General features: G+C 39.3%; 1 non-coding gene and 2 pseudogenes across 1 annotated transcript; 2 read left to right on the plus strand and 1 right to left on the minus strand.

Annotated features, from left to right (window-relative positions):
• The first annotated feature begins 837 nt into the window (after positions 1-837).
• Positions 838-1,338, plus strand: LOC126018303 (protein archease-like; annotated as a pseudogene).
• A 4,474-nt stretch (positions 1,339-5,812) lies between these two features.
• Positions 5,813-6,504, minus strand: LOC126018419 (adaptin ear-binding coat-associated protein 1-like; annotated as a pseudogene).
• A 9,461-nt stretch (positions 6,505-15,965) lies between these two features.
• LOC126019784 (U6 spliceosomal RNA) lies at positions 15,966-16,071 on the plus strand. The gene has a single exon (XR_007499407.1). It is a non-coding gene; the product is annotated as a U6 spliceosomal RNA (small nuclear RNA).
• Positions 16,072-25,111: the final 9,040 nt, after the last annotated feature.

A 25,111-nucleotide genomic window follows, 5' to 3' on the forward strand; every position in this document is an offset into this window, starting at 1 on the left:
AGCATGAAAAAAATAACAAACACTTCCAAATTAAGGAATAGTCTATAAATATATATCCAGCACTCCTCAAAACTGTTAAGGACACAAAGAATAAGAAAATACTAAGAAACTGGAATGGATCATGAGACTAAAGAGAACAACAACTCAATTAAATATAATGTCCTTAATTCATCCTTAAAATAAAATTAAGATATATATTTTTGGTTTGTTTTTCAGCCACACCCAGCAGTGCTCAAGTCCTATTCCTGGCTTTGCTCTCAGGGATCACTCCTGGTGAGCTCTAGGTACCATATGGGATACTAGGATCAGTCACAGGATCCCAGATCAGTGCATGCAGAGCAAACATGCTATCCACTGTATCTTTTGAGGCCCAGGCCCAATATTGATATTTTTTTTTTTTTTTTTGGTTTTTGGGCCACACCCTGTGACACTCAGGGGTTACACCTGGCTATGCGCTCCGAAGTTGCTCCTGGCTTCTTGGGGGACCATATGGGACGCCGGGGGATCGAACCGCGGTCCGTCCTAGGCTAGCGCAGGCAAGGCAGGCACCTTACCTCCAGCGCCACCACCCGGCCCCCCCAATATTGATATTTGAATAAAGTGTAGAGTTCAGTTAATAGTTACAGGTTCATGTTGGTATCTTAGTTTTGATAAGTGAATACTATGATAATATAAATTAATATAATATTTGGTTTGTTTTTGGTTTGGTGCCACACTCAGCAGTGCTTAGGGATAACACCAGCTCTGAGCTCAGAGTTCACCCCTGGTTGGGCTCAAAAACAAAATAAACAAAAATATTTTAAAACACAAATGTGGGTGTTGTTCTTTATTGCAATCATGGCACAGGAAGTGGTTGATGTCCAAGATTATAATTTTAATGGAGAGCAAAAGGCGATTAAGGTCAAGTATTCTCCAGTCAACCAGAAATAGAAATATTTGGATCATACAGCAAATGTCCAGTTACATGCCTGGGGGAACACCTTGAAGGAAGCGTTTGAGCAGTGTGCGATTGCCATGTTTGGGTACATGACAGGTACTGGGAATGTGGAACCCCTCCAGACAGTAGAAGTAGAAACCCAAGGAAATGTCTTACAATCTCATCTCTTTCACTTGGTGGATGAATGGCTTTATAAGTTTAGTGCCAATGGATTCTTCATACCCCGGGAAGTGAAAGTGTTAGTATAGTTCAAAAGTTTCAAATTACAGTCAATCGGGTGGGGAGAAGAATTTTCATTATCTAAGCATCCTCAGGGAACTGAAGTTAAGGCAATAACATACTCAGCAATACAGGTCTACAATGAAGAAAAACCAGAAGTTTTTGTCATCATTGGCATTTAAGACACCAAAGAAGAAAACATGAAAAAGACTCAATGAAAATTACTTTGTCTCTTTTGTAGAAGATACCATAATATCAATCCTACTGTATCAGCTGATAGTGGAAAATTTTCAGATGGACATTTTTATATTTAAAGCATGACTCTCAGAAGTGAAAACAATCAGGCACAGTGTCAGTTTGTGTTATTCGAATGTTCAAATGTTTAAAAAGTCTTTATATGGTAACCGTGATTCTGTATGTGCTAATTCTCAGATGTGGCAGCATTTAACCTTTTTATAGAATTTAAGCCCCCCCCCCAGCCTGCTCCCCAGAAGGATCCCACCTAAGAGAAAGTTCAGGAATCTGCACAGCCTTTGAGCTCACCTTAACTACAATTTGGGGAAAAAAATAAATAAAAGAATAGTTCGAGAAACTTGACACCCAGGATTTTACTTTTCTCACACAGTGGTCAAGACATGTTTTTTTATTTGTTTGTTTTGTTTTTGTTTGAGGGCCATACAGATTTTACTTTTCTTACACAGTGGGCAAGACATGTTTTGTTTTTGTTTTGGGGCCATACAGGGCAGCTCTTAGGGGTTACTCCTGGCTCTGTATTCAGAAATTATTCCTGGTAGGCTGGGAGTGTGCATATAGGATGCTAGGAACTGAACCCAGGTCCTTTCCGGGTTGGCAGCTTGCAAGGCAAACGCCTTACTACTATGCTATCACTCTGTCTCCAAGACATATATTTTTAATATGGACATAAATATAGGTTGTGTGTCGTGTTTTGTGTATGGTGTTAGGTATCAAACTCAGGGCCTTACATGTGCATGGCAATGTTCTGCCACTGAACAATATCCCCAACCCCCAAACAACTTGTATTTAAATTGTGTAGGACGGGGTTAAAAAAAAGAACAACCACTATATTTCAGTTGATTTTTTTGTTGTTGTTTGTTTTGGGGCCACACCTGGCAGTGTTCAGGGGTTATTCCTGGCTCTGTGCCCAGAAATTGCTCCTGGAAGACACGGGGGACCATATGGGATGCCAGGATTTGAACCACCATCTGTCCTGGATAGGTTGTGTGCAAGGCAAATGCCCTACCACTGTACTATCTCTCCAGCCCTGTCATCTCACTTTTAATGCACTGAGAACAATCTGTTTTCCCATGCTTTTAGTAATTTTACAAATGGGCCCTTCTAGGGCTAGAAGATAGTATATGGGTAATGTACTTGCCTTACACACGGCCAACCGAGGTTTCAGTCCCTAATATCTCATACCCTGACCTTTCCAGGAGTAAGCCCTAAGCATAACTGAGTGTGGTCCCCAAAAAATAAAATAAAATAATTGCTTCCTCTTCCCTAGCCTTTTGCTATCCACTGGCCACGTATTGTACACACTTGTTTGCCATGCTGGTCAGGGTATGGCATTTATTGCTGGTTGTGGTTCACCAGAGATCATGAACACATCGTGTTGTGAATCACAAACAGCAATGCCACCTGGGATGATGCAGGGGTCAAACTCAAGTGACCTCAACTTGCTAACCATTCCAGACCTGTGATTTTAATTACCTTCATTAATCAATACCATCAACACTAATACTATTGTTACTGTGCTGCCTGAACTAAGATAAATAATAATTTTTCCATTAATAAAAATAATAAAAATAGGGGCCAAAGAGGTAGCACAGCGGTAGGGCATTTGCCTTGCATGCAGCTGACTCAGGATGGATGGTAGTTCGAATCCCAGCATCCCATATGGTCCACCATGTCTGTCAGGAGCGATTTCTGAGCTCAGAGTCAGGAGTAACCAGCCAGGTGTGACCCAACAACCAAATTAAATAAATTAAAAAAAGTGAGATGATAAACTTTTCAATAAATGATGCAAGAAAAAAACCCTAGATGTCCACATGAATGCTCATAGAAATTTTTTCTTATATTTTTAATTAGCATTATTGCATTAACACAGCATACTTATATATATCTTTCTCTTGTTTGATTTTGGGGATGCACCAGTGGTGCTCAGGGCTCTATACTCAGAAATTACTCCTGGCGGGCTCAGGGGACCATATGGGATCCGAGGATCAAATCCAGGTCAGATGCATGCAAGGCAAACACACTACCTGCTATGCTATTGTTCCGCCCCCTATAAACATGTATCTTAAACATCATTTTTAATTTTAAGTAATTCAGATACATATTATATTACCATTTTCATTTATTTTTTGCCATACCTGGCAGTGCTCCTGACTCCATACTCAGGGATCACTCCTGGCAGGGCTCTGAGGACCATAGAATACCAGGGATAAAATCCGGGTCAGCTGCATGGAAGACAAGTGCCCTACCCACTCTATTATCTCTCTGGCTCTGATCATCTTGAGAATACAAAAAAAAAAAAAAGAAAAAGAAAGAAAGGAAGGAAGGAAGGAAGGAAGGAAGGAAGGAAGGAAGGAAGGAAGGAAGGAAGGAAGGAAGGAAGGAAGGAAGGAAGGAAGGAAGAGAAAGAAAGAAAGAAAGAAAGAAAGAAAGAAAGAAAGAAAGAAAGAAAGAAAGAAAGAAAGAAAGAAAGAAAGAAAGAAAGAAAGAAAGAAAGAAAGAAAGAAAGAAAGAAAGAAAAAGAAAGAAAGAAAATTGAAAAAATAAGTTCCCATCATTAGTCATTAGTGATTCTAGCTAACTTTCTTCTTAGTGTTTCCAGTTGGAATTCTTTTTTTTTTTTTTTTTGGGTCACACCCGTCAGTGCTCAGGGGTTACTCCTGGCTCTGTGCTCAGAAATCGCTCTCCTGGCATGCGCAGGGGTCCATATGGGATGCCGAGATTTGAACCACCGACCTTCTGCATGAAAGGCAAATGCCTTACCTCCATGCTCTCTCTGGCCCCCAGTTGGAATTTTTAATGCCCTGCCATGGCTCTTTAATAATAGAGCTTCCTGGAAGGGAAGGCTATGAGAAAATTGAACCCCAACTTAAAAAAAGTCAAGAAAGAAATCCAGGAGAGAAAATATATTTAGAAATTAGGGGCTTCCTTCAGCAGGATGTCCACATCTAAATCAAGTCCTTCCATCTCATTCTTAAAACTGTCCACTAACAAATAACATTGATAGAACTCATTCACCTATGAAAAGGAAGTCTTTACAACATTGTAAAATGAATGGGTAGGAGCCAGAGCAATAGCAACAGTAGGTAGGGCATTTGCCTTGCACATGGCTGACCACAGCTTGATCCCCAGCATCCCATATGATCTTCTAAGCCTGCCAGGAGTGATTAGCACCACCGGGTGTGGCTTCCAAACAAGCAAATAACAACAACAACAAAAGGAATAGTGTATAGGACAAGGAAAGCAGAAGGAGAATAACTTGCTTTTAGATTACCTGGTGATGAGTATCAAAGATGTTGCTTTGGCAAAACCTCTCACAGCTAAAGCTGGAACTCTCCCACTTCCTTCAGAAATAAGTATATAGGTACTAGCAGTTTTCCATTAAAGAGCTCAGTGAACTGAAAAAATCAAATGTGCATGAAAAGAGTCTAGATACTCAGGCAGTAAGGAAACATGGGAATAAACCAGATTTCAGTGACTTCAACCTCTCTGCTATACAGAGAAGGTTAAAAACTAGAAGCCTTTCAACTTAGGTCGAAGAATGGACCCAATAGTCACTCAAGCTGTGTTTCAAACATAGTCACTGGATGCAGGGGCAAGAAAGTAATCATTTCTCTAGAACATAGCTCAGAAGCATAGCTCTCTTGAATCTCCTTCAGGAGATTCTTCTTCCAAGAATCTCCTTCCAGGAGACACCCTCTATCAGAAAAGCTGCACTAGTCAACAAAAAAACAAAATAGTGTAGATGCCACCAGCACGATCCTCTTGGCAAAGAGACACGTAAATACATGAGGGCAATGAAGTTGCCCTGATGCACACAGAAAAACAACCTGCAGAAGTTCCAGCAGAGCCTGGAGCAGGCCTTGTTTCACCCCTTTATTGAGGTCACTTTGCCCACTGTTAGTGTCCTATATTGGGGAGAAGGAATCTTCAAGATTTTCATCTGCCTCTCTTAAAATAGTTGAAGAGAGCATCACCAAGATGTACAAATAGGTCATGAAATATATTGAAACAAGTCAGAGAATTTGATAGACGGAAAAAGGTTTGCTACAGAGGCCAGTGGTTGTTTCCCCTTTGAAGAGACCCTAGTCTTCAAACCCTGTATTCAGCCACAGTTTGCGAACATCAGGAATAGGCGATATGATTTTTCTAGGCTTTGAGTAATTAAGGCAGCAGGTAAGAACAAAGAAGAGGGTTATAATTGATCTGGAACTCATTTATAAGATTGTCTGGTTGTTGTGGTTCTAGGGAGGGAAGAGGTGCCTAACTTCCCTTACAGATTGGTGCCCTCAAAGTCTTCCTTTTTACCTCTTCAAGTTTGTCCTAAATGTTCCTCATTGTTGTTCAGAACTGGACCTAGTTGGTCAGCTGTGGAGTCTGGTTTGGAACAGAGTGGATGCAGTGTTAAAAATCTCCCCACAAGTCATGCTTCCAGAAATTGGAGCTGGTGTTGGTGTTGTGACAGGAGCAGGGCAATCCAAATATAAAATGATATCCACATCTTTATTTCCATGATTAGATTTTGGAATGGGTGATAGAGTGACATGATTGCTGGCTGGGAAATGAAGTGGTGATGGGGGATAATGACTTTGCTTTCAGGTGGAGATGGAAATAAGTTCAGGCTCTCAGTTCCTGCAGACTCAGGTTTAGCATCACCTCTTTTCTTGTTTATAATGTTTCCAATACTCAAGTCCATGGTCTGACCTTCATTGAAGCCCAGATCCAACTTGGAACTATTGTCCATGTACTGAGATTCTTTGGAAATCTCAGGTTCCTGATTTACCCACTTAAAATGGTCTTATAAGGAGACATTGAAATTGAAGGTATCATCCCAGTCTGTGAAGCTAGTACCAAAGAAGGCACTGAACCAGTGTCATCCTGCATTTAGATTACAAAATCGTGGCTGGAATCTTTTGCTTTATCCACAGCAATCCCAGGGTAATATTCAACTGATGCCTCAGCAAAAACGCCCCTGAAACTTTATCTTTAAGTTTGGTAAAAAGCAATCTCCTCTTGGAGAGGACCAGAGTAGAATTCAACAGACACAGATGTCTGGCTTCACACACAAAAACAGACTCATACATCAACTTGGCCATCTTCTTGGCTCTCTGAATGCTCATTTTATATCATATATATCATATATAAAAAGTAGAAATATATAAAAATATCTAATGCAGGATATAGAAATATATATGAGAATCATATGCAATGACAATATAAATGGGGATGCAACTAGGACAAAAAAGGGATCAACATAAAAATAATAGTTGGAAATGATCATTCTGGACAAGAACTGGATGCTGAAAGGAGATAAAGTGATATGCATGACACCTTTTCAGTAACAGTCAATATTGCAAAATCAAGGTGCCTAAAAGAAAAAGAGAGAGAGATTGAGAAACTAAAAGTATTTTCCATAGAGGCAGGCTGTGGGTTTGGGGGACAAAAACTGGGGAAATTGGTGACAGAAAATGAATACTGGTGAAGAGATGGATGTTGGAGCATTGTATGAAGGAACTCAACAATCAACAACTTTTTTCTTTTTTCTTTTTTTTTTTTTTGGTTTTTGGGCCACACCCGGTAATGCTCAGGGGTTACTCCTGGCTATGCGCTCAGAAGTCGCTCCTGGCTTGGGGGACCATATGGGACGCCGGGGGAATCGAACCGCGGTCCGTCCGAGGCTAGCGCAGGCAAGGCAGGCACCTTACCTTTAGCGCCACCGCCCGGCCCCCAATCAACAACTTTTTAACTCTGTGTCGCATGGTGAGTCAATAAAAAAATTTAACTCAAGATAGATAAAAGGGCCGGAGAGATAGCACAGTGGTAGGGCATTTGCCTTGCAAGCAGCCAACCCAGGACCAACAGTGGTTAGAATCCCAGCATCCCATATGGTCCCCCATGCCTGCCAGGAGTGATTTCTGAGCACAGAACCAGGAGTAACCCCTCGCTGCTGGGTGTGGCCCCCAAAAAACAAAACAAAAAGATAGATAAAAGATTTAAATGTAATAGCTAAAACTATAAAACTCTTTTAAGAAAATGCAGGTGAAATTTTTCATAACTTTTTTGACAATGATTTATCAGTACAAACAATTAAAGAAAAAATTAGCTGGATTTCATCAAAATGAAAAACTTTTGAGCGTCAAAATGTACTATTAAGAAAGTGAAGAGACTGGAGCTGGAGAGATAACATGCAGGTAAGACGTTTGCCTTTCATGCAGAAGGTCATTGGTACGAATCCCAACATCCCATATGGTCCCCCGAGCCTGCCAGAAGTTATTTCTGAGCATAGAGCCAGGAGTAACCCCTGAGCACTGCCGGATGTGACCCAAAAACCAAACAAACAAACAAAAAAAGAAACTGAAGAGACAATGGAGAACTGGAGAGCTAGTACACTGGTTTGGGCACTTGCCCAAGTACTAACCCCAGTTTGGTCTCTAGTACTTTATATGGTTCTTTAAGCACTTCCAGGTACGGAGCATAGAGTAAGTCCTGAGTACTGGTAGGTATGGCCCAACAGAGAAAAAGGAAAAGAAAAGAAAGAGCAACTCACAAAATGAGAGAAAATATTTTCAAATATTATATCTAAAGATACAGTACCCAGAATAAGAGAATTTTTTTATTAATTTAATAATTACTTTACTTAAGCCTCATGGTTACAAAATTGTTCATAATTGGGGGCCGGTGAGGTTGTGCTAGAGGTAAGGTGTCTGCCTTGCAAACTCTAGCCAAGGAACGGACCGTGGTTCGATCCCCCGGCGTCCCATATGGTCCCCCCAAGCCAGGGGCGATTTCTGAGCGCTTAACCAGAAGTAACTCCTGAGCATTAAATGGGTGTGGCCCCCCCCCAAAAAAAAACACAAAAAAAATTGTTCATAATTGAGTTTTAGTCATAGAATGTACAACACCCTTCACCAGTGCACTTTTCCCGCTGATGTCCCTAGTTTCCCTCTCACCCACATATCCCCACCTGTCTCTGGAGCAGGCATTTAGCTTCTAAGATAATTCTTGTAACTCAGCAATAGAAAAACAAACAAAGTAAAATGCACAAAACAGACATTTCTTCTAAAAGGATATCATATGAAGGAGCCAAAGAGATAGTGTAAGTGGATGAGCACTTGCCTTGTACATAGCTGACCTGAACTTGAATCTCAGCAGCCCATATGGTTTCCCAAGTCCTGGTGGCAGTTATTTCTGAATGAAGAGCAAAGCATCAGCCCTGAGCATGACCAAGTATGACATAAAAACAAAAAAGTACATGAAAATTTCTTCCATATCTCAATAATCATTAAGATGCTAATTAAACATATAATGACACATCATTTAAAATATGTCATGATGGATTTTTTTAAAGGAAAAATAGTAAGTGTGAATAAAAATGAAGAGGAGCTAGAAAATGGTTCAGCTGCTGTGGAAAGTCAGGTGGTTCTTTATCAAGTTAAATATAGCATCTCAATTTATACATATATAAGACAAAGCAGGTATTCATGTAATACAAAATTCATGGACATACTATTCATTGGTCAAAAAGTTGGAAACAACCTAAATGTTATCAGTGAATGAATGAATAAACAAAATGTGGTATGTCAGTATATTGGAATAATATTTAGTTCTGAAAATAATAAAACGGGGCTGGAGATATAGTACAGTGGGTAAAGTGCTTGCCTTGTACATGACCAATGCAGGTTCAATCTGTGACATCCCAGATGATTCCTGAGCACTGCCAGAAGTGATTCCTGAATGCAAGCCAGGAATAAGTCCTGAGCATCACCAGGTGCACCCACACCCCAGAGAAAGAAAAAGAAAAGGAGAAAAAAGAAAAAGAACGAATTCCTGGATACATGGTAAAGAATGAATCTTGAAAACATTATTTCAACTTAATGAAGTCAGACAACAATCTGTACACCAGTTACAGATTATATATATATATATATATCTGTATATATAATATATGTGTGTGTTTAATTTCTAGAATCAGCAAATCCATCAATATAGAAAGTAGATAGAGCCTGCTAGGGACTTGAGTAGGAAAGGAATTGGAGAGAGTGCAAATTAAGTTCAAGATTTCCTTTTGGAGTGATGAAAATATTCTGAAACCAAGTCATGGTGATAGTTGTTCAACACAATACCACTGCCATGGATCTTGAAAAAGTGAAATTAATTATTATGAAAATTTAACAATAATCCCAGCTTCTTGAAGGATCTCTCCTTCCTGGGAGCCGGGAGTCTAGCAGTATGGGGTTCGGCAGGCCCCCGCCATGCCGGAGGCCTTCCTAACCAGGCCTAGTGGGGGTGCAGGACTTGGGTAACCCCAGCACCCCTCTACCGCCTTGCTCCAGATCTCCAGGGCTTCCCCGGGCCACATGCCTGGGCAAGCCGGTGAGTTGGGCCCCTTGGTGGAGCTTGAAGGTACTCTAGGCTTTCCCCCATTATCCATTCAGCTCCTTAGGGAGGGTCTGGGTGGGGCTCTGAACTTCTGGCCTCCCAGCTTCTTGAAGTCACTGGTAATCTCTGCCCAGTCTATATTTTCAAAGTACTCACTATCATTGAATTATATTTTTATGTACGCAGAATGTCCATTTTGTACTCTGCCCTTTTGCATGCCCCTTCATAAGATCATATTTCTCTTTAACTTCCTTAACTCCTATCATCATTACTCCTCATTTACCCTTTCTAACTTAAGTTCTGTAGAGTCTTAAGTCACAGACCAAAGTGGTGCCCTGGAGTTAACACCCACCCAACTATTTTAAAAGGCATAAAAAGGACACTTACGTCTTTTCAACATTTTATGGGTGTTTTCTTTGACGGCTATAATTTTTGCTGAATATTTTCTTATACAGTGACGATTCTCCCCCCCCCCCCCATATTTTTTATCTTTTCTTTGTAAACTGCTCAATATGGAATTTGGTGTGAAAGAATCCCTCAGTTTAATGCTTATGTTTGAACCAAGTCATGGGTATTGTTGGAAATGTTATTACGCCCCCATATATCTGATAGCACTACGTGGCTTTATTTCTTGTTTGCTTAGGCACACTAAAATGGGAAAATACTATACATACCAATAAGTTCTTATCTAATAGAGATGGGAACACACAAATCTTGTAGTGCAATGAGACCTTACACCCTGAACATTGACATAAAGACCTGGCACAGGCCTCAGAAGAATGGGCATTCTCCATTCACCCCTGATCTAGAGAAGACATCTACAAAACATCCAAGGTTGTATATAACATAACCTGGAGGCATTCCTCTACCAGGGAAGACCCTACAGCTGCTCTGACATTGATCTACTCAAAAGAGACTTCCCTTAACACTGAGAAGACTTAACAAGAACAATGACCTGCTTACTGGACAGGGCTTCCTGCATTGCCCTTTCATGGTGAGGTGAAACGAGAAGACACTCCACATCATGAATTCAATGTAGGATATGCAGATTCCAGAATCTTTAATACAGAAACATGATACCAACAACAGAGACTGTGTGAAAAGTGTGTTGGCACTACGGACAATGTCGTGGATCGGACGATAACTTGCCTGAAGCCTAGAGTTGGTCTTATGCCAGGAAACTTCAGGGGTAGGATCTCTTTGTATTTAGGCCAAGGTTATTCCTTTCCATGCCTCTCATATTTTGGTGGGCCTATGCAAACAACAATTGCCACTCTAACACTGTTTTTACTGTGCTCCTTTGACTCTAATCCTTAAAATGCACCCACTTAAAATTTGAGGTTAACTTAAGCTAATATGCATGTACATGGAAATGTAAAAAATACTATGCCTCTAAAGTTTAAGGAGTTACGTAAGTTTTATGGCTTTAGATTGCCTTGTGTGCTGTTAAGAAATATTATAATGTGCTACAATCTGGGGACTTTAGGGACAAAGTAATTGTACATGGATTCTGTTTTATTTATCTTAACTTTCTTTGGCTGAAAGTTCAAAGTTAAGATATCAGCAAGGGGACTTCTTCTGAGAATTATGTTATGGCTGATTGTCCTTCCACTGTAACTTTACCTTGTCCTCTTTCTTTGCATCTTTTGTTCTCATAATTCAAAATAAAAAAATAAAAAAAAGAAAATTTAACAATAATAAAAATGTTGATGTTTTTATTTATCTAGGAAACTGGATATGGGAAAGATCTCTCATATCCAGTCTTGGCTTTTGAGTGGTTCATGAGCTGGAGGAGAAGAAAAATATTCTACCCATAATTACTTTCATGTTACAGTTTCTTTGGCATATAAAGTGCATGGGAGAGAGGTGGGGTGGGTGAAACAGCTAAAGTAAGGCTAATGTTAAAGTGTTGAGTGGAAACTTCACAGGTGAATGACAGCATGAAGTTAGACAGCAGATGTTTTGAGGCTTTAATAAGCTCAAAATATCATTATCAAAAAAGCCTCATTGTCCAATAAACTCCAAACTAAATAGCATATTTATCTGCTACATAGTAGAGGATGGAGTTCAGGACAATGAGATGATAAGTGAGTGATCACCTAGTCCAGTGGTTGGCAACCTTTTTTTTTCAACTGAGCCAAATCTCACCAAAACCACAATTAAAATTTATTTTGAGAGCCACATTTTTTTCATAGTTTTTTTTTTTTGTTTGTTTTGTTTGTTTTGGCAGCACTCAGGGGTTACTCCTGGTTCTATGCTCAGAAATTGCTCCTGGTAGGCTCAGGGGACCATATGGGATGCCGGGATTTGAATCACCAACCTTCTGCATGAGAGGCAAATGCCTTACCTCCATACTGTCTCTCCAACCCCGAGAGCCACCTTTTTAAAACCGAAAATACATAGGATGGTACACTGTTTTTAGTTTCAGTAAGTTTTTATTGAGAATATTCTGCATGCAAGTATCCACATAGGTCGGGAGGATACAAATAACACAACTAATAAAATAAAAAATTTAGAATGATATTATTTATCGATAACATTAAATTCCATAAAATTTGCCTTACAATGTAGAGAAAATGAAATCCTGACAATGACTGACAAAGTCACAAACACTAATGTAAACATTGGCCTTGCATTTGCTTGGATAGTTTGAGTAAGTCAGGTTTGTATGTTGTTTTTAATTTTAGGCACGATTCCAGGTTCTCATCGATGACACGATTTCTCAATTTACTCTTGATAAGATTCATGCTTGAAAATGATTGTTAGCATCAATATGTAGACCCGAACAAGGAAAGAACAGCAAACGCTAGCTTTTTTAGTTGATTATGAGTTAGGAATACTATTCCAAGTGTTAAAAATCAACATATCTTCCTTTTCCAGTTCTTTTTTTTTTTTTTTTGGTTTTTGGCCCACACCCAGTGTTGCTCAGGGGTTACTCCTGGCTGTCTGCTCAGAAATAGCTCCTGGCAGGCACGGGGGACCATATGGGACACCGGGATTCAAACCAACCACCTTTGGTCCTGGATTGGCTGCTTGCAAGGCAAACGCTGCTGTGCTATCTCTCCAGGCCCTTCTCTAGGTTTTTCAAAGCAGACCACTTGTTCTGTGAACCAAGTTCACATTTGTGTTTCTCCAATCTTTCTAAATTAGCACAAAGACGTGCAAATTTCGAGCTCCACAGTTCTTTGTTTTTTAAATCCAGCAATTGCATTTCAAAGTTGCCAATATTGATATTAAAGGGAGAAAAATATAATTCTGTTACAGTGGCATCCAGAGCCAACGTCGCTATGCTGTTTCTGAAATCCTGAAACCTCTTGAGAAAAGCTTCCCTCATATTTAAAAGTGCTATTTTAAAATAGGTAATGTCAATATCAGAATTATTTTCTTGGCGATGTTTCAACAGGCTTGGAAGGTGAATCAAAGTTTCTCTGTCAAAATCTTGAGCAAAAACAGATCATTTGTTTTCAAACGAAATAACTTCTTCTAATATTGAAAAAATTGTGTTTCCTTTCCCCTGTAGTTTGTGATTAAGCTGATTTCGATGTGAAGTAACTCCACCATGAAATACAGTTTTTTAATCCACTGATCGTTTGTTAATTCTGGATAGTGAACACCCTTCTCGAGAAAAATGCTTTGATTTCTGATAAGTAAGCAAAACATTTCAGAACATTTTCTCTTGATAACCAAAATGTGCTAAAATTTGAAACCCTACAATATGGAGATGAAACAGGTAAAAGAGAAAAACCTTTTAACAATCTTTAAAAGCAAGGACAGTGTTCCAGAGAAAAGTAGAGATTTCACTGAAAGGAAAAAAAAATCTATTGACACTTTACTAAAGTTTAGTGTGTGTTGCAAGAAACCAAACTAAAATACACACAAAACCAAAAACGGCACTTTGTTAAAGGCATATGATATATCATAAAGGAATTATGATAGAGTGCCTGAAACATTTTTGTACAAAATTATTCAAAAATTTTGTACAAAATTATTCATACTTAAGTTTCAATCATAGAATGCACACCATCCTTCACCAGTGCACTTTCCCCACCACCAATGTCTCTTGTTTCCTTCCCCTTCACCCTCCTCTCCTATGTCAGGGCCAGGCATTTTGCTTTTTTTTTTTCCTCTATCTCTCTTTTCCTTTATGACATTGAGGTTTGCAAAATTTCCTTTGTGACACCGTGGTTTGCAATATTGTTAATTAAAGGGTACCATGCATGTCACTTATCCATTTTCAGCATCCAGTTCTTGTCCAGAGTGATATGTTCCAACTATCAATGTCATAATGTACCTTTCTCCATTCTAACTGAACTCACCACTTTTTATGGCAAGCTTCCTATCATGGACTAGTCCTCCTGTCCCTCATCCCTATTTTCTCTAGATATTACATATTTATTATAATGGCATATAATTTCTTATATGCCACAAATGATTATTCTGTGTCTACACCTCTCCTTCTGACTCATTTCACTCAGAATAATAATCTGATGTGTTGATGTATGTACAGATGATGCACTGTGCATGAAATCAGTGTTTTTGTGTAGTCACAAGAAACAGAAGTTGCACACCTGTACATTGTATCCACTCATTGTATGATAGACTGGATTCAAAAAAACTCCCTGCTGAACTAAACTCTGTGACAGATGACACAGTAAAGATAATTTGTGAAATTCACAATTGTGATCAAATCCAGGCTATTCACCACCCTGGGTGAGAGTATGGATGCCCACTACTAGCATCTTCTCCATGAAGAAGTGAAGTGGCTGTTCAGGGGAAGAGTGCTCTCTCACCTTGTTGTCAAGAGGAAAGAAGTAGTGCAGTTCCTGTGAGAGCAGAACTCTGACTTCGTACAGCCTCAGTTGGACAAGGAGTGGGGCCAGACAGATAGCACAACAGTAGGGTGTTTGCCTTGCAAGCGGCTGATCCAGGATCAACAGTGGTTTGGTTCCCGGCATCCCAAATGGTCCCCTGAGTCTTCCAGGGGCGATTTCTGAGCACAAAGCCGGAATAACCCCAAGTGTTGCCGGGTGTGGGCCAAAAACCAAAAAAAAATTTTGTTCACAAGGGTCACTAATTTGAAAATTACAGTCCTGGAATGATACTACAGCAGGTAGGGTGCTTGCTTTGCTTGCGATTGACCTTGGTTCCGTCCCTGGCCCCTAATATAGTCCCTAAAGTCTGCCAGGAGTGATTCCTGATTCTAGAGCCAGGAGTAAGTCCTGAGAACAGCAGGGTGTAGCCCCCAAATAAAAACAAAACAAGACCCTAAAATTTACATGCCTCCATGTGTGCATTCTTTTTTTTTAAATTTTATTTTAGTTCTTGTATTTGAAACCTTGGTCCCTTTTCCTTGGGCTTCCTGTTTTCCTATTTGAAATAGATGTTACTATGGAAATGTCATGGCACCATATAGTGGCATTAACCGGTGTAAAGAATTCTCAGAACATTTAGAAACACAAATCCAGGGTTTAGGAATATAGGCCTTAATGATGTGATAGCATTCATGCCTGCAGACACTGTCATAAATAAAAACATGCCTGGAAACTTGAGACAGCATTGAGGAGATAGTTGAGAACTTTATTAGGATTTATGTGCACAGATTTTTTAAATGTATTTGAGAAATATTAAAAACACAAACCTAACACATATCCTGGGAAGAACATCTGGAAAAAGTGAATGACAAAATGCCAACGTCTATTCATGAACATACTTATGGAAAGATCCAGAATCTGGATACCTCAGGGACACTTGAATCAAATCTTTGTACCACCTTTAGTGCCTAAAAATGTGAGCAACTCTTGGTAAATAGTAGTTATCAAATGTAAATGTGACTGCTATTTTAAAGCAAGTTTCAAAATTATAATTTTAGTAAAGAAAACTATTGCCAATGCAGTAATGAGAAAAAAACTCACTGAACTGAGTGAAATTCAAGGTCCTTCAATATTATCCTGGCTCTGCCACCAACTAGATGTGTGATTCAAAAAAAGTCACTTAACCTCCCTGGGCCAATTTCCTCATCTAATCTGGGCTGTAATTCTGAATTTTCTCTTATAGGATCTTAAAGCAAGCCTAATGTCCAGTTACTTCTCAGAAGATACTGCATATTAAAAGCTTGTATTTAGGAACTCTAAAACCTTTTGTTAGAAAAATAAATTAGTGTTAAAAAATAAATTAAATCGTGCTCGCTTCGGTAGCACATATACTAAAATTGGAACGACACAGAGAAGATTAGCATGGCCCCTGCACAAGAATGACACGCAAATTTTGAAGCATTTCATATTTTAAAATAATTAATTAATTAATTAAATCACTTACAATTGTTCTGTGTGCTTTGCCTTTTTAAAAAGATTATCTTAAGGGCCCGGAGAGATAGCACAGCGGTGTTTGCCTTGCAAGCAGCTAGCTGATCCAGGACCAAAGGTGGTTGGTTCGAATCCCGGTGTTCCATATGGTCCCCCCTGCCTGCCAGGAGCTATTTCTGAGCAGACAGCCAGGAGTAACCCCTGAGCAACGCCGGGTGTGGCCCAAAAACCAAAAAAAAAAAAAAAATACAAAAGATTATCTTAAATTTATATTTAAGCTCACTGTTTAAGCGATTTCTTAAAGTTCTGTTTTCCTACAGACAAATAATTACAAAATTACTTTTTTTGGTAATTATTTTTCTTTTTGGTAATGTACAGATTTAATAAGAACCACTTAAAAAAAAAAGGTTGATAAACATCCAGTGATGGACAGCGCTTATACTAGCCTGCACTCAGGTTAGGCTGAGGGGGTTATATAGGATCCTAGGCATCAAACTCAGGAGGGCTGAGTGCAAGGCAAATCCTAATCTTCCTAGTCCTGTGTTTTGCCTTTTATACATCCTACTTTTTCATTCTTACAACTATCATAAATGTAATGATTCCAAATGTTTGGTCTAAATTCTTTACAAAAGCTGCAAAAAAGTAAATTTCAGAGCTGTCTTTGGGGGAAAGATAGAAGCAGAAAGCAAGAGTCCATTCGTGGTCTCTGGACCACTCCCCATCTCCCAGGGATGCCCCCTGTGTAACAAGTACAGACCTGGGTCCAAAGAAGGAATTCAGGCAATTAGAGTTCACTGGATGTTTTCGAGGGAGCCAAGGCAGAGAGATGAGTCTGATAATATAGTTGAAACCTAGGGGGAAAACTTTTGACTGTTTCTTTTTTTGTGTTTGTCTGAGAGAGCTGGGATTTCCATAACACAAGTTTTGTGGAGAACGCTCTCACGTTGTCATAGGCAGCACTGATAAGCTGCCCCGGGCCTTGCAACATCTTGTTTAGTACGTTCAGCTTATGTGTGATGTCAACAAGAAAAGCTAAGTCCATGAGCCATTTGTGATCACTCAACTCAGAAACAGCATTCCCATCCTTCTCCATGAAGCTTTCACTTCAATCAACTCAAAAAATCTTTTCAGGACATTTCCCCTGCTGAGCCAACGTACCTCGGTGAAATAGAGCACATCTCCATATTCTGACTTCATTTCCTCTAAAAAGGCACGGAATCTCCTGTGCTTTAAGCCCCTGGATCTGATTCGGTTGATGCATTTCACAAAAACAGACATCACATTGTCATACGGCAGGCATTTACTGCAAAGGGCCTGCTGATGGATAATGCAGTGAAGAGCAATGGCCTTCTCTACACTCTCCTCTTCAAGTTTTTTTTGAACAAGTGCCACCAGTCCATTTTTCCTCCCTGTCATCATGGTGCTCCATTGGTTATTATTCCAACAAACCTCTTCCATGGCAAACCTGCATTCTCAATGGCATCACACAGATGCCGAAATATCTCATTAGTGGTGGTCTAGCCATGCATTGGAATTATTGTGAGCAGCTCCTCTGTCAATTCAAAAGTGCAATCATCACGACGGACATAAATTGTGAGCTGCGCAGTGTCTGTTATATCTGTCCCCTCATCAAGAGCAACTGAGTATGTATCAAAACATTTGGCTTTCTCACACAGTTAATGATAAATGCCACTTGACATGTCAGAAATGCACTCTGCCACAGTGTTGGCAGAAAGGCTGATTTTGCTAAACTGACCTTTCTTTTCTAGACATATACTTGCAAGGCTGTAACATGCATTTTTTAACAAACTCTCCTTCTGTGAATGGTTTCCCTGCCTTAGCAATCATCTCACTAACCATGTAACTAGCTTCGACTGATGCAACATTTTCTTTGGTTGCTTTCTTGAAGAAATCTTGTTGCCTCATTATACATGCTTTAAGACTGGCAACCTGCTTGGCTCTCTCCTTTTCTTGATATTTTGCACATTCCTCAGCATGTTTAGTTGAATAATGGTGTTTCAAGTTGTATTCCTTGTGCACTGCAACTTTCTCTGAGCAAATAAGACATATGGGGATGCCCCTGTGCTCAACAAAGAAATACTGTGTCTCTCACTTTTCCTGAAATTGTCTGTGCTCGTCATCAATCTTTCTCTTCACTGCAGGCTTTGATGAAGTCGTGATGAAGGTATGACAAAATCTAATTCTGTAATAAACTTCTCTCCCTTCTCTCCCTTAGGCCTCCAATAATGCAAGGGACAACGGGCAGGAGCAGCGGAAATGACATCTGCGCTAGGTGCAAAGTATTCGCAATTATTCGCTTACCGAATATTTGCAATAAAAAAATCACATTAGTAAGAAAAAAAATCGCAAAAAATCGCATTAAACATTTGCATACCCCGAACGGAACTGCTCGGGGTATGTGAATGTTTAATGCAATTTTTTTCTTACTAATGCGATTTTTATTGTGATTATTCGGTAAGCAAATAATCGCGAATACTGCGATATTTGAAGGCCGGCCGCGGGCCACAAAATGTTTTATGGAGGGCTGCAAACGGCCTGTAGGCTGCAAGTTTGAGACCTCTGGTCTAGATAGTATGGATGTTGAGAGTCAAACACATGTTGTCCACATGCAAGCAAATTCCCTACTCCCTGTACTATCACTCCATCCCCTTTTGACTGCTTCTTAAAATATTTTTAAACTTTTCAAATCTCCTACATAGAGCAAACCTAGAAATAAACCACAAATATGAAACCTTCCTTTCACTGGCTTCTTGTCAACACTTTGGTTTCTCATAAATGCAAACTTTGCCCAGTTCTCTAATGTTTGGAACAGGACAGAGGCACATATCATTTCTCTGAGAAACAGTCATGGCAGTCTCCTACTCTCTTTTGCTTAAACAGCAATGACACTGTGCATTTTGTCTTTGTGGACCTTACACCTGCCATCTAGATCCAGGCAAGGACCCCTGCCAATTGGCTCTAGAAAAGGTCATTTATCAACAGTGTTTTTGCACCACCTTGATTAATCTGCATACAGGAAGCACAAAAACCAAATGTAAGAATTCTTTTGTCTTCCTAAGTGAAAACAGGTTTAGACCTTACTAACTGGCAGGAGATAGAAGGCAATAGGTTAGGCTTTGGGCCAATTGCCATTTTTGGAGAGGAATTTGGGAATTGATAGGAAAGCTTTAAAAAGCAAAGGAAACTTCTACCCACTGAGGACTCATTATACACCAAGTCTTGTGATGAGCAGATTGGATATACATTGTTCAAAATAAACATCACAGCTAATAATCTCTATCTTATGTGCTGTGCTTTTACTCATGTATTGTATTTCTTGTGTTTTCACTAAAGCAAAGAATTATCAAGAAAAAAACATTTTGGGAGGAGGTCACTGTTATATTCTCAGTCTCTAGGACACTGTCAAATATACTGATTAAATATTTGTTAGTTGAGCAGAATGAACAACTCAGAAGATAGCTGTAATTACTCTCCTTTTGTAGAGGGAATATACAAAGTGCTCAGGTTTACATGAACTGTTCAAAGTCAGATGGTTCAGTATTGGGCAGAACTAAAACCTAAATCTTAATCCTTTGGTTCTTTCTACAGACCAAGAGTCTTAGTTTTAATCTTAAAAATTTATCCTAGCTTGAAAAATCTCCCATATCTTATTAAACATATAATTGCCTTGTACACTCATTTGAAACTTTTAAGTTTTACCAAGTGGTACATATTTGACATTTTAATAATAAACATTTTACTAAGGCTATTATGAAGACATCTTTCCAACAGAACAATTTCACCTATGACTAGGAATAATCTATTTCACTTTAAAGTACCTAAAAAGATTTCTCTTCAGACAAGGAGAGTCATTGTGAATTCTGACAAACTAACATTTGAAAGTTTAGGAGTTTTGTAAGTTACAATATTAAGATGACTAATGATATGTATGTGGTATTCCTAACACGGAACACCAAATATTCCCAATGTACCTCCATGATGCTCGAGAGTTTCAGTATGAAAGTGAATTTGGCACGTTCTTATCATAAAGAAATTTACATGGAAGAACTCTTCATAGAACCAAGTTTAATAAAATTCATCCTGAGAATATTCAATTTACATGAAAGACTAGATAAATTAAATAAAGGGTTATCCCATGAGAGTATCATATCTCCTTTCATGTGAGCTGAATATATTTGATCCATCCAGGATATTCCCTGCTTAGGACTACATTACAGGAACATGCCCCAGTTGCTTTTGTTTATTTGTTTGTGTGGGGATTTTAGCCACATCCATGATATACAAAAGGTGCTCCTGGTTCTGCTCTCAGGAATTACTCCTGGCAGTGCTTAGAGAGCCATTCAGGATGCTGGGGATTGAATCTGGGTCAGTTGCATGCAAGGCAAGTACCCTTCCATGCTGCACTATTTTTTCAGTCCCAGAATACCCCAGTTGTTCCTTCTCAAGCTAATATGTTTCCTTCTTATGCTATATATAGTTTTTCAGCTATATATTATTGCTGGTCTCATCCTCTTTTCCTCTGAGGAAGGCCCCTTGTCTTCTGTTCTTCTCTTACTACCAATACTGATTACTGAGTTTCCATGTCCACTCAGTAACTTTGTTCATGACCCAAACTAATGGTTTGGCTTCACTTTCTCAATCATCAACTCTTGACAATATTGTTCTAATCTAAGAAAAAATATTTTGGAGAAAAGAAATGGAAGGATAAGAAACAGGAACATTAAAAAAGTTTATAACCTAACTATCCAGAGTTATACCCTCTTTACAATCATTTTGAAACATACTTTGGGGCCTGAGAGATAGAGGTTAAGGTTCCTAACTGGTATGTGGCCATTCCCAGTTCTATATCCAGTACTGGGAGTTCCTCCGGACCTTGTTAGGTGTTGCCCTGAGACCCTTAATATGACCACTTTTTGTTGTAGAGACCCTGAGCACTGCCAGGAAAGCCTCAGTAACCTAGTACTAGAGGGAGCTAGAGCTCTGCATTCATTGACCCTCTGGCTCAGTTGGCTAAGTAAGAATCACCAGGAAAGGCCCTAGAAGTTTCCTGAACCATGTGATCACACCCTTGCCCCAGAACAAACATATATTGAATTTACAAATAAAATTTTTGTATATACTCCTTTCCTTTAACATCATAAGCATTTTGGCATGCTGTTTGTAACTTCATGAACATTAATTATATTGACTGTATAATGGTCTATTGTATAGTCATACGGTAATTTATTTAACCAATTTTCTACTGTTGGACTTCTGGATTGTTAAACATAAATTTTGCCCACATTTTAGTCTATTTCTTTAGGACAGATTCCCAGAAGTGGAATTAGAGGATCAGAAGATATAAACATTTTTAAAACTCTTGATAGATAGTGCCAAATTGCTTTTCAGAGAGCTGTTGCCAATTTACACTTCTAACTTTGCCAGTGTGTTTTTCTACCAATGTAGACCTATCTAAAGAATAATAATAAAATCAAGTGGAAAATACAGTCTTCAAATTATTAGTGCAGTTGGAGAGGCACCTTAAGCATAGCCCAGAAGCCTATGGGAAAGGTCATACCTATTTCCAGGTATAAAATTAACAATGAGTTAGTGAGAGCACATGGAACAGAAGTTTTGCAAGAGCAAAGAGGGATATAATTAGATTTCAGACAGTCACATCTAAGTTCTGTGTCTGTTTTGTCCATTGCTATACCCCAGCACACTGGACAGAGCCTGGCACATTCAGTCACCTAATAAAAATTTGTTAAATTAACACAAACTCTTCTTTCAGATGCAAGATTTTTAGCAGCTGCACAATTTAGTCACTCTTGGATTTAAGGGAGAAATGACTGGCTGCATTAAACATTCTGGTAAAGGTCTGTTCAATTCTGAGCTTCTATTTCAACTTTGGGAAGTCCACAATATAGCTCTTGAGGGGAAAAACAAGTCAAGATACCAGAGGTTATACATTTTCAATGGTTGCAAAAATATATACATACGTGCATACATAGGTATATATGTAATACAACAAATATGAGCATGCAAAATATAATTCAATGAGTTTTTGCTATCTCCATGGTATACACTTTCATATGTAAAAATAAATTTATTCCAACATTGCACATGGTCAAAGTGATTTTAAAATCACCTCAGATTCATTATTTTATTGTTGGTCATAGTTTGGCATGATTCATGGCATTCCAAAATTGGTTCTGAGATATTGCAAGTGCTTAACATTGTAGTAGTTTGAGTACTATTATTTTTTAGACCAAAATAGCACAAAACCCTTTCTGTGAAGCAGCTGTCAAGGTAAAATAGCACTAAGCTCAGTTTTCCTCTCACTTCAGTATTCTACAATTTCAATATAGTACATTGGTCAGATATTTCTAAATCAATTTGGCACTAGCAATGTTACTAACGGAAAAGAATAGATAGTTATTATATATACATACTTTTATGATCTGTGGCACATACCTGGCTCACCATTTTTTAAATTATTAATTTATTTTTGGTTTTGGGGTCACACCTGGCAGCACTCAGGGTTACTTCTGGTTCTTCATTCAGAAATTGTTCCTGGCAGGCTCAGAGGACCATATGGGATGCTGGGGATAGAACCCGGGTCCATCCTGGGTCAGCCGTGTGCAAGGCAAATGTCCTATTGCTGTGCTATCACTCCGGCCCATGGCTCACCATTTAAAAAAAAATTTCTTTGCATGTGGAGAGGCCTGGGTTTGACCACTAATACTGCATGGTTCTCTGCCCTGCTGGGAGCAATCACTGAGCAATATAAAAAGGTTATCCTCTGAGCATCTGCAGACATGCCCCTCACTAAAGAATTATGATAATAATTGTTGTTGTTATTATTATTATTGTTTTACTTTTGAAGTCATACCTGGTGGTCTTCAGAGCTTACTCCTTGCTCTGCAATTTATACTCATAGGTCACTTTATACTCATAGGCAGAGCTCGAGAGATCATATGTGAGGCTGAGATTGAACTCAAGTTGCTGAATACAAGACAAGAGCAACAGCCCAGAATATTAAATGCTGAAATAATAATATTTTGCAACAGAGAAAACTCTATAAAATCCATCAATAAAGATTTATTAGGACATAGCCATGCTCATCGACCTCTCATATTTTTGCAACAGAATATTGAGTATTTACAACAGAGATGGTACAGTTTCCAAAGTCTATGGTGTTTTCCTTCACAGCAAAAGTTTGCTGACCCATTCACGAAGCCTGAGTGACATCTAGGAATTATCGACTTCTTACTATAGATTTTGATTTCTGGATACTAATATGGGAACATGAGAACACAAAAGAGATATGACTTGCAAGAATCTGATAAGGCAGAGACTAGAGCCAATTAACATGAGAGCTGCCTGGTAAAATTTGGGATGTCTGATCCAACTAAGAATTCAGAGAACATGGTGTTATTTACAGTTCCAGCAGCAAAGTGGGGAGCTCATATTTAGTTACTTGAGAACTGGAGATAACCCAATTCCAAGGAGGCCAGTGAAACTTGCGGGCAATGTCTGCAAACAGCAGACTGGCTGAGAGTCAAGTGTGTGTGACACACAGTTCCCAGATGGTACCCACTCCTTCACAGGATGTCTACAAGTCATTTACCTTCCAGATTTATCCAATGGCATGTATGAGCTCTGGCCAAGAAAGGAATCTAAAAGAAAGACTTGGAAAGTCAGACTCAGGTACACATTCTTCCCCAATTACGCTGGTACCATAAATTTTTATTGAATAATTTTTAAACATTCGCAGACCTTCCCACTCCTATACAAGCTAACAAATTATGCCAGATAGAAACTTTTGAAAAGTGGGGAACCTGATTATTTGCAAAACTTTCATGACTTCTGAGTACCAGGGGTAACCAAATTGCTTCCTCAAGAACGTGGTAACATTAATTTCCACTGGGTTTGTGTGTGAGGAAGGGCAGTAGAACCCACAGTGGCTAAGGGTAGGAGGGAACATTTTTCCCTAGTTACACCCCTTACAACAACAAACAAACTGGGGTTGTGGAAATAGCTTACAAGACTGAAGAGCATGCTAGCATACAGGCTAGAATTTGGTCCCCCAGCACAGCATGGTTTCCTGAGCACTTCCAAGAGTGATGCCCCCAAGTACCTGCCATGAATAGAGCTTGAGTACTGCCAGGTATGTTCTCCAAACAACTGAAAATCCAAGACCCTACTCACCCCTCTAAAATAAAAACAAACCAAGAATGCATTGCCTAATATTGTGGTACTAACTTGCTTCTTTTTTATGTTTGTTATTTGGGAACCACACCGTGCTGTACTCAGGGTTTTTCTTTGTGCTCAAGTGTTGAAGAACCATATATGGTACCAGGTATCAAACTCTGGTTGGCTGCATGATGATAAGCACCTTACCCACTATACTATTACTTCAGCCCCCAACTTCTTAAGGGTTAGAAAATAACCTGGGGCCAGGATTAGAGTAGATAATTTCCTTACTCAAGATTTCAAAATTATGGCTACTAACAGTGATATCATACAGCAGTTGCCTAGCAATGGGGTTATCCTGGGTTATCCCAGGTTCAACAACCTTATCCTATGTGGTCCTCAGATCACTGCCTAGGCACAGAGCCAGAAGTAAGCCCTGAGCATTGCCAGGTATCACCAGAAATCAAAAACAAAAAGATTAGGATGGATGAGTGAGCAGGAAAAGATCCAAAAATCCAGTAAGGAGACAGCAGTAACTTACCAACACAGTTGGGTGTGCCCCTTCAAAATGAAGTAAAAATCAAAGGAGATATGTTACAAATAAAGTGGGAAACCACCAAAGTGGCCCAAGCAACTTATTAGAGGGTGATGTGGCCCAAAGTCAGAAGACAGGAGTAGGGACATAAGGGAGCAAGAGTCAATTGGTGGAGAACATGCTGAGTGGTGTCTGCAAAATGCCAAAGATAAGAGCCTGGGACTTGAAGTCTGGATGGATCTTTAAGATTAGAGGATCAGGAATTTAAGAGGCTTGAACAGCAAAATTCAC

The sequence above is a fragment of the Suncus etruscus genome, chromosome 9 (genome assembly GCF_024139225.1).
Source record: "Suncus etruscus isolate mSunEtr1 chromosome 9, mSunEtr1.pri.cur, whole genome shotgun sequence".
Classification (NCBI taxonomy): domain Eukaryota; kingdom Metazoa; phylum Chordata; class Mammalia; order Eulipotyphla; family Soricidae; genus Suncus; species Suncus etruscus.